Consider the following 9,883-nt stretch of genomic DNA (forward strand, 5'->3'; position numbering starts at 1 on the left):
TTGGAGCCTCTCCCACTTCAACATCGGGCATATGACCTGACGCTGATGACTCAGCCCTAACACTTCCGCGACCTCGGCCACAGCCTCTCGTACCTCTTCTAGCACTCATCGTCAATTCACGTATTTTCTGGATTAAAAATTTTATGAAGTTTTAGTTAGTTTAATAATTAACCCGATGTTTTATGGAAGTAATTTAAGAGAAGATTGTTTTCAAAAATCCTCTACAGTTTTAGGATCCTATAGGCTTCAGTTCCATTCTAACATAATCATCTAAAGTAGCCCTCTAACTATCTACTGTATAACAATTTAAATAGGCTTAAGATCTAAAGAACTTACTTGGTTCGACGTCAGAGACTCGATGTGCCGCTCAGCAAGACTTCCCATTTTCCAAAACATTCTAATTCAATCAAAATATATATATTTTAAAAAACACAAAAAGAAACCAAGTAATAAGGCCCACTTCACAGCCCGTGTTTTGCAAGCTGGACTTTGATACCACTAAATGTAACACCCCAAACCCGGGCCAGACGTTATGGCTGTATCCGGCGTGTTACATTGAAGTGTTTTAGCGAAAATCGTGTTTACATTGAAAACCCTTCTTAAAATAAAAGAACATTTTAAAAATAAACTCCTTTCAATCACTTGTTTGAAACATAAGATTTGATGAAAACATGTCACTTACAAATTTAGTTGCGGAAACATAGAAAAGACATACTATAAATTAAGAAATCCATGTTCAACTTCTCATAATTACAATGAAAATAATAATAATTCAAGTAACAATAACATAATGAAAACCTTATTACAATCTGATCTAAACACACTTAAAAAGAAATAAAAACTTAAATGCTTAAAAAAAACCAAGTCTGAATTATCTTGCTAGCCGGCCACCCAGTGTCCCTCCAAACATCAAACCTTCTACAAAGCATCACCTGAAAATAAAATAAAAGAGGGGGTGAGTTTTCGCAAACTCAGTGTGTACAACCCTCAATGAAAAGCAAGCATTCAAAGAGAAATCATCAAGCATGCAATGCAATCCCATCCAAATTATCCATCCGCTACACACCAGCACCGTCCCCCGTCACACCATGTGGGGATATAAATATCGACCCACCCAGCCCAATTCACATTCATATGGCCCATTAGGCCCAAATCATATTATATTCAAGCTCACATGCAAATTCCTAACACATAGCATCACTTATCAATCCTTTCCTATTATGGGCCCAACAACCCATCAGGCCCATTTAGCCCATTTTGGCCCATTTGGCCAATCTTCAACCCAAGTCCACAGAATTGCTTGTGGCCCTCAGGCAACCTATCGGTTTCCTCTCCACAAGTGCTCGCGCACTCGTGTGACTACCGTAGCCCAAATTTTGGCTTTTTGGCATTTCTGCCTTTTGACTTTTCGGCATTTCGACTTTTGTCGATTCATTGTGTGTGTGCAGTGTATGTACACACCTGGTAGGCAAGCGTGCTGCGATTTCCTTAGCTCAAATCTACAATTGATATCACTCAAAGATTAATCTCACATACTTATCGAATACTATACCAAAAGCCGGAATCTCACCTTAACCTTACCTTGCGCGATAAGTATAACAGCCCCTTGACTAAACACGATCAACTCCTAAATCTGCACCAATCATAACCATTAAAACCAACACAAGTCCCCTTACCTTACTATGGCTATTCGGCCAACCTTAGCCAATGGATGAGGAATACTTACCAAAACCGCAACACCTAAGGGGAAATTCGGCAATGAGCTAAGATCCAAGATCCGATACTAATTCCCTACCATAGTTGATTAGAAAGAGTGAGGGACAATATTCGATACTTAGCAACGAAACCGATTGGGAGAACAACACTTACACTAGATTTGACCGAAGTAAAAGGAGTAGTGATTGCACCAAGGGTATTCGGCCAAAGAGGTTTGACCCTTTACGATTTTGTATGGAAAAAGATGGTTATTCAGATCCAAGGAAAAAGAAAAAAAATTCAGCAAAGAGGTAGAGGAAGAATAAAATTCAGCACAAGGAAGAAGAAAAAGAAAAGAAATGCAAAGGGTTTCAGCTTTTAGAGAAAAGAGTTTTTGGTAACAGAGTGAAGGAAATTCGGTCATTAGCTTCATACCCTAGCATTCGGTACTTATTTATAGGCCTTGTAGCCGAATTTTCCCATGCCCAATTCCCCATTCGGCTCCATCACTTCTCCCTTCTCATCTCCTTATTTTTCTCCCTGATAACCCCTTGATCATTTCCTTAATTTTCTCTCCTGAACACTTCCCTTAGAGTCCATTTTCACGCCACTTCCATCCTTCTAGAAGGTCAAAATTAAACTTCTAAAAATATTAAGCTAGGATTTTAACCTTGGACCTCCTTGCTAGCTATTAATGCCACCTCCCTACACTCTAAGTGGCATCACTTAGCCATTCCTCTACTAGGCTCTTTGCTGTTATTTTCCCCTATCTTTATTTAAAAGCCCAACTACTTGCCAACCCTGATTCTTTTAATAATTAACTTATAATTTCTTCTACCCCTTAATTCAAACTCAAACCTTGACCAAGACCTACCTTTGCGTAATTAGCACTTAATTGGAATTATTAAGCAAAAAAAGAAAAATTCAAGATTTCAGGATTTTTGGATTTCGGGATTTTTAGGGCATTACAGCCTTCGGTTGTTTCCCTTTTCATTGAGAAACAAAGCTAAACAGTGGTTGAATTCGTTACCACGAGGGACAATCACTACTTGGGAACAAATGACCGAAAAGTTTTTATTAAAATATTTTCTACTGGCTAAAATGGCTAAGTTACGTAATGATATCTCTTCTTTTGTACAAATGGATTTAGAAACACTCTACGATGTATGGGAGAGATACAAGGACCTCTTGAGAAGATGTCCTCACCATGGGTTACCACTTTGGCTACAGGTTCAAACGTTTCATAATGGCCTGAATCCTTCGACTCAACAGATGATCGACGCAGCCGCTGGCGGAACCATTAATAATAAGACACCTGATGGTGCTTATGAATTTATGGAAGAGATGTCACTAAATAATTATCAATGGCAAGTCATGAGGATAAAGCCAACAAAAACAACCGGCGTTTATAACGTCGATTTGGTCACCATGCTCTCTAATCAGGTAGAACTCTTGAATAAGAAAATTGATGGTTTTCTTAGTTCTTCATAGGTTCACCCAATAATGCAGTGCGAAGCAAGTAGAGGTGGATCGAGCAATCCAGATTACCCACCCTATGGCCACAACATGGAGAACGAGCAGTTAAATTACATGGGTAATACTCCTCAATCTCAAAATAATTCTTATAGCAATACTTTCAATGTAGGATGGAGGAATCACCCAAATTTTTCATGGGGAGGCCAAGGGAATCAGAGATCACCACCTCTAGGCTTCCAACAACCACCCTACCAAAAAGAGAAAAAGCTGAACCTTGATGAGATGCTGACAAAATTCATCTCAGTGTCAGAAACTCGTTTTTAGAATACCGAGACAGTACTTAAAAATCAACAAGCGTCGATCCAAGAGCTCGAAACTCAGATAGCTTAGCTAGCTAAGTTGATATCTGAACAACCACCAGGTAGCCTGCCGAGTAACACTGAATCTAACCCAAGGGGGCAAATCAATGCAATTACCATTCAATATGCGGAAGGGTTAGTAGCACCTGAACTAGAATCGAGGCAAAAAACTGTGGTAAGTAAAGGTAAGGGTGAGGTGGACCACAATGACTAGAAAACGGTAAGTAAAGAGTACAAACCATGGGTGCCATCCCCCAATGCGACAAAGAAATATCGTATAGATGAACAATTCGGTAAATTCCTTAAACTATTAAAGAAATTACATATTAACTTACCGTTTATCGAAGCTCTCTCGCAGATGCCAAACGCAGTAAAATTTTTTAAGGGAGCTTCTAGCAAACAAATGAAAGTTGGATGAGGCGTTGCATGTAGAGTTGAATGCAGTTTGCTCAACCATTCTACAGAATAAGCTACGCAACAAATTGAAAGATCTAGGGAGTTTTATGATTCCTTGTTTAATTGGTAGTTTAGATGTTCAAAATTCATTGGCTGACTTAGGGGCAAGCATTAATGTTATGCCTTATAAAATGTTTAAACAGGTAGGTCTTAGGAAAGCCAAACAAACTAGGATGAGCATTCAATTGGCTGATAAAACCATTAGATTTCCTAGGGGTATCATTGAAGATGTTCTTATTAAAATCGATAAATGTATATACCCAATAGACTTTGTTGTTCTAGACATGGAAGAGGATAGTAACGCACCTTTAATTTTAGGACGACCCTCTTTAACGACTGCTAGAACCATTATTGATGTTGGTACAGGTGAACTCACACTTCGTGTGGGAGACGAAACAATAACCCTTCAAGCTCGTAATTCGAGTTACACATCAAAAATTGAAGGTGGTTGTATAAATCATTCTACTAGTACTTATCATGTGGTGAAAACCTCTGTGCAGGAAATAGTTACGAAGAACGCATATGAGCCGTGTTCAAACAACAACAAAGGACCTATCTATGAAGAACGAAGGCTACAAATTGAGGAGCTAGATGAATGGCGGACACAGAAACTGAAAACACCCGATAAACTGAAACTGAGCCAGAGCAAGCTCAATACCTCACCAAATCAACTTAAGGTTGGAGACAATGTACTACTAGATGCAGTAGATCCCGCATTGCCACTTCTGAACCTAATAAAAAAATTCCCCTTACAATACTCAGTATTTTCCCATATGATACAGTCAAGGTAATTCATCCCAAATTTGGCACCTTTAAGGTAAACAATACTCGTATTACACCTTATGTTGATAAAGTTGATAGCAGGGATGAGGAGTGTAAACTCCTCGCACCACCTTGACCATGCAGAAGAGAGGTAAGTCCAGCTTAAGACTATAAATAAGTGCCTCTCGGAAGGCAACCTGAGCACTAACAGTAATGATTTATTTAAATTCTAGCTTTTCACATCTAACCTACTAGCTAAATCTTCAAACACGGGGTTTTTCCCTTCACACGACCAGGACCACGGGCGTGCCTTAGGCCGTGCTCACACCATAGGAGGAGACACGACTGTGCGATACGGCCGTGTGAAAATAGGGCAAGATTTTTCCTCAACACAGGATGCGATAATTTGCCACGACCGTACAACATGGTCATAGGCAAAACTGCCAAAAAAACGGGCGTGAGACACGAACGTGCCTTGAAATCGTGGTTGAAACTAAGAATCTAACACGGGCGTGCGACACGCTCGTGCCATCCACCCGTGGTCGACATTGTCAAAATGAACACGGGCATGGACCTCTGTACACGGGGGTGGGAGAAGCGAATGAAGTAAGACACGGCCGTGTGCACCAACACGCCCAAAGAACACGGGCGTGGGCTAAATGTCAGACGCACCCAAATTCAAAATTCGCGAAACACACGGGCAAAAATTAGGCCACACGGGCGTGTCCCACAGCCGTGTGCCCTAAAATCTATATAAACCCCTCACTATTCATCATCTCCCTCCCTAAAAAATCCCTAACCCTAGCCACTGCAACTTCACATGCCCTACCTCCCACGCCCATGCACCGCCTACAACACCGATTCCAACGCACTAAGCTCCTTCCTTTTGTTTTTGTTTACTATTTTCTCTCTATTTTTCTTTTAATATGTTGGTTATTTCATGATTTCTCTGCTCTATTGAACTATTTTTGAATGAATATTCATAGTTAGAATATTAAAATACTCATGCTTGTTTTATAAAAATTTTGTTATTCTAGTTACTACATTATGCTATACTCTTTCATTTTTCCTTGTTTCCATAAAATTTATGCTTACCCACATGCATTCATTCATATTCTCGTTACATTATTCCCATAATCATTTAACTTGATATATTTAGTTGTTTTAGTTTGTATCATCTAGTACGTAACTCTTATGAAATATTAATATTTAGTCTTGATTTTCCATACTATTCTTGGGGCATATTGGTTGAATTTTGATTTTTCAATGCAGGTACAATGTCGTCCTCACGTGGTAAGAAGACCGCTGTTCCCGCCTCGAAGAAGAAAAAAGGAGCAGCGTCATCTTCGAGTCCTATCGCGGAGATTCGCCACCCGTTCCTCCAGGTTCCCTTGGGACCCCAGGAGGAATTGTATCAGATATTATGGGCCCGACCCCTAGGTGTGGGCCACTGCATTGACTGGGCCACACTTGAACAGATTCATTTGGCTGATATGGTCCGAGCCCTCTTGACGACTGACCCCTAGGGGATCTTCTTAGATATCGTTGAGTCGACGTATCTCGAGTTCACATTGGAACTCTGCTCGACGTTCCATCTATAGACCATCATGACCAACTTCGACGATCTTGGAACGGTCCAGTTCCGCCTTAGTGGTCTAGTACTCTAGTTGAGCGTACCCGAGTTTGGGGTTGCACTAGGCTATACACAAAGGAGTTTATCGACGACAATGAACTCGACACCCTCCACCGCCACATCCACTACTCCCCCTCAAAATGCTAAAGGGACCTTGTCCCTGCCTCGACACCTATCCTAGCCGCTCGAAGGCATCGGCTCTCCCTCCATCCTTGAGCTATCTACACGCCATCTTGGTTCACGCTCTGATAGAGAGACGAGAGAGCACCGGCATCATCACCACCTACGACACCTATTTCTTATGGAGCATGGTGAACGAGCACGTCCTCGACCTTGCCTACTTCGTCGCCCTCGCCATCCGCCATTAGACGGAGCGACATAGGAGAGGGGTCATCTCTATTGGGCCCTGTGTGACTCGACTGACTTGGTACTTCGGGCTCCTCAACACAGCAACCAAATTATCCTCCCTCACTCTCATCGTCCAGATGTCCCCACAGGGCATCTCGAGCATGCTAAGTATGAGGATGATCGAGAAACGACATGGCACCTACCCTCTTCAGTACCGTCTCGTCCAGTCCACTGAGGAGGAGGATCCAAAGGAAATTACTAATGATGTCCCTCTACGTCATGAGGAACCACTGTCTCAGCCACCACCCCCCTCTCGTCTAGTTCATTCGGCGACATCATACGCTGACATCTCTGAACGCCTTACTCGATTCTTGCAGCAGTGTTTTCAGCGCTTTGATCTCATTGATGCGACTCTACATCAGATTTGTCATCACTTTCACATCTCATCGCTACCACCACCTCGCGAACCATCCGACGATGGCGATGTTTAAAAACTCATTATTTTTTATTTTTTATTTTTATTTTCACTTTTATCTTTATTTATCTTAATTAAGTACTTTTTATTTTATTTTCCTTTAATATTATTTTAATATTATTTTTATATTTTTATTGAATAATTTATAGTTTTGGCTATTTTATTACGAGTAATTATGCTTCATTATATTCCCTAAAAAGTTCCCGATTCTATCACAGTTATAAAGAGCTCCAAAGCTCATCATCGCATAGGAACTACAAACTCCACTGGGAAAGGTTCTCCACGACTGCCATGTCCTACTCGACCACGACCATAGCTGCCACCAGATATAATATTCTTTTGGCACAGGACTTATGGACTAATAAACCTATACCACCCCCAGAGTATCCTCCTTCACTCTCATCATTTGCCTTAGCCGATTATTCTTTATAACTCCAAATCAAGGAATTCATTCATCATTCAGGAAGTTCACTTCTCTCCCTACCTTATGATTATTTATCTATATTTTTTAATATGTCTATCTTTGTACATTGAGGGCAATGTACATCTTAAGTGTGGGGGGTTCTTTTATATCATCATTATAAATCCCTGAATTTTGTCTTATTCTTACGTGAATCACTCATATCACTATTAGAATGAATTTTGATTAATTTATGATTTTTATTGATATGTCTTGAATTAAAACATAGGCATTTATGCATTGATTGTTTAAACTTTAAGACATTAGGGAATCAAGCATGATAAGTTGATTTTTGAAGAATTAAAAACTTTTAGGTTGTTTCCCTAAGTTTAGGTATTATCTTGAGTTGAAATTCACAAGTTTGAACATCAAAAAGCCATAATTTTTGTGAGATTTTGAGCCCTTAGAGCATATTTTATTCCTTTCATGCTCACTTTTATTATGAGTGCGTCAGTATTGATTTATTTTTCTAGAACTTGCTTGATTATGCATGTCAAGACCACACAATTTAATTTGATATGTCAAGATGATAACAGCACTTAGGTTTAACCCACTCACTCCATAAAAGCCTACCTTCATAATTAACCCTTAGTGAACCCCTTTGAGCCTAACAAACCATTAATTTATTTACCCTCAATATTAACCCATAACCCAGTATTGTTGAAATCCCCTAATTTGATCCCTATTTTTGTCGAGATTTGATTTGACCTAATTGCTTAGCTATGTTTTGTTCTTAAAAAAAACAATAGTTATATACATATTAGCAGTAATTCGTCATTTTTGAGCTTGAGTATTAATTCCATATTTTAAGAAGAAGCTCACTTGTATTCAACTGATGACTAGTTATTTTTCTAGCTAGGTAATTTTTCAATTCAATCTCGATTATAACATCTTCTTTTAGCTTGTGACCACACCCCCTAACCAAAGCCACATTACAACCCTCTAAAAGACCTTTTTGATTGATGTATCAGCTTAATATATAGTGGTGGAGATTTGATTTTCAAGCAAGCCTATGGCAATAGCTTTTCATATTGACTAATGAGTGCTTTAATTAATGTCCTTAAACACCTTGAGTGATTTGAGTGAATCTTTAGTGAGGATGTTAAACTCTATGATATTTTGATCAAAGGTAATCACTTAGATGAGGGGAGACACCTATGTTTTCGTGATAAAATGCTCAACTTGGAATGTTTGAAACTTTGATGTACTTTTAGTTGAAATTTCAATGTATGAGTACTTATGGATTATTTTGAGATATTATTGATAGGGATTACAAATTGATAAGAATTTATTTTGATTATGAGTTGAGGATTTTGCTTGAGGACAAGCAAATGCTTAAGTGTGGGGGTATTTGATAAACCGGAATTTATACATATTTTTATCCCATGCTCAGCACATTTATGGATGGTTTCTCCTTAGAATTGGTGAATTCGATGCTCCTAATCCTTCAATTTCATGTTTTATACTTAGGTGAGCATAGGAGAGTAAAAAGATCGAGAAACGGGCTGAAAACGGAGAAAATGGACCTACGTGGGAAATCAACACGGCCTAGACTTTCTCACACGGGCGTGTCACACGGCTGTGTTCCTTTGGCAGGATTGAAGCACGACTTACACGGGTATACTACACGCCCGTGCCTATTCAACAGCCTTGACCAGGGGCTAGAGTAATCGCAGACGGGCGTGTCATACGAATGTGTCCCTGCCGAGCCCAAGTATAACTCTATTCAGAAAAGACCAATTTTGGAGGCTCTTAGGCATTCTAAAGCCTATTTAAACACCTGAGAAGGCACTTAAAACGGGGGACGCAGAGTAGGAAGGAAGGAATTACTCAAGGAAAGTCGATTGATCTATCTCAGAAGCCGGATTCATCATCAAGACTGAAGATCTCCCTTAAACTTCCTTCAGGAGTTTTGGGTTTTCTTATGTTTTGTTATCTTTATGCTTTTGAGATGTTTTCTTTCATAAGTATGAACTAAACCCCCTAAATACCTTAGGGGAATGAAACCTAAGACGGATCTTGTTATTATTATCTGAATTGTATGATAAATATTTGACTTGTTCTTAATTATGTGTTCTTAATTCGTGTTTTGATAGTCCAGGATATTGATTCAAGTTAAGCTCTTATTCAGAGAGAAATAGACCCTATCTAAGAGTAAATTTGTCATAATTAAGCGGAGTTGATTGCACGCCTAGAGATAGGGTGATAATATTTTTCCG

The 9,883-nt window shown here is 39.5% G+C and overlaps 1 non-coding gene across 1 annotated transcript; it reads right to left on the reverse strand.

Annotated features, from left to right (window-relative positions):
• Positions 1-2,802: 2,802 nt before the first annotated feature.
• On the reverse strand, positions 2,803-2,909 carry LOC128286160 (small nucleolar RNA R71). Its single transcript, XR_008276705.1, has one exon. It is a non-coding gene; the product is annotated as a small nucleolar RNA R71 (small nucleolar RNA).
• Between the last annotated feature and the right edge of the window lie 6,974 nt (positions 2,910-9,883).

This window comes from Gossypium arboreum, chromosome 12 (assembly GCF_025698485.1).
Source record: "Gossypium arboreum isolate Shixiya-1 chromosome 12, ASM2569848v2, whole genome shotgun sequence".
Lineage (NCBI taxonomy): Eukaryota > Viridiplantae > Streptophyta > Magnoliopsida > Malvales > Malvaceae > Gossypium > Gossypium arboreum.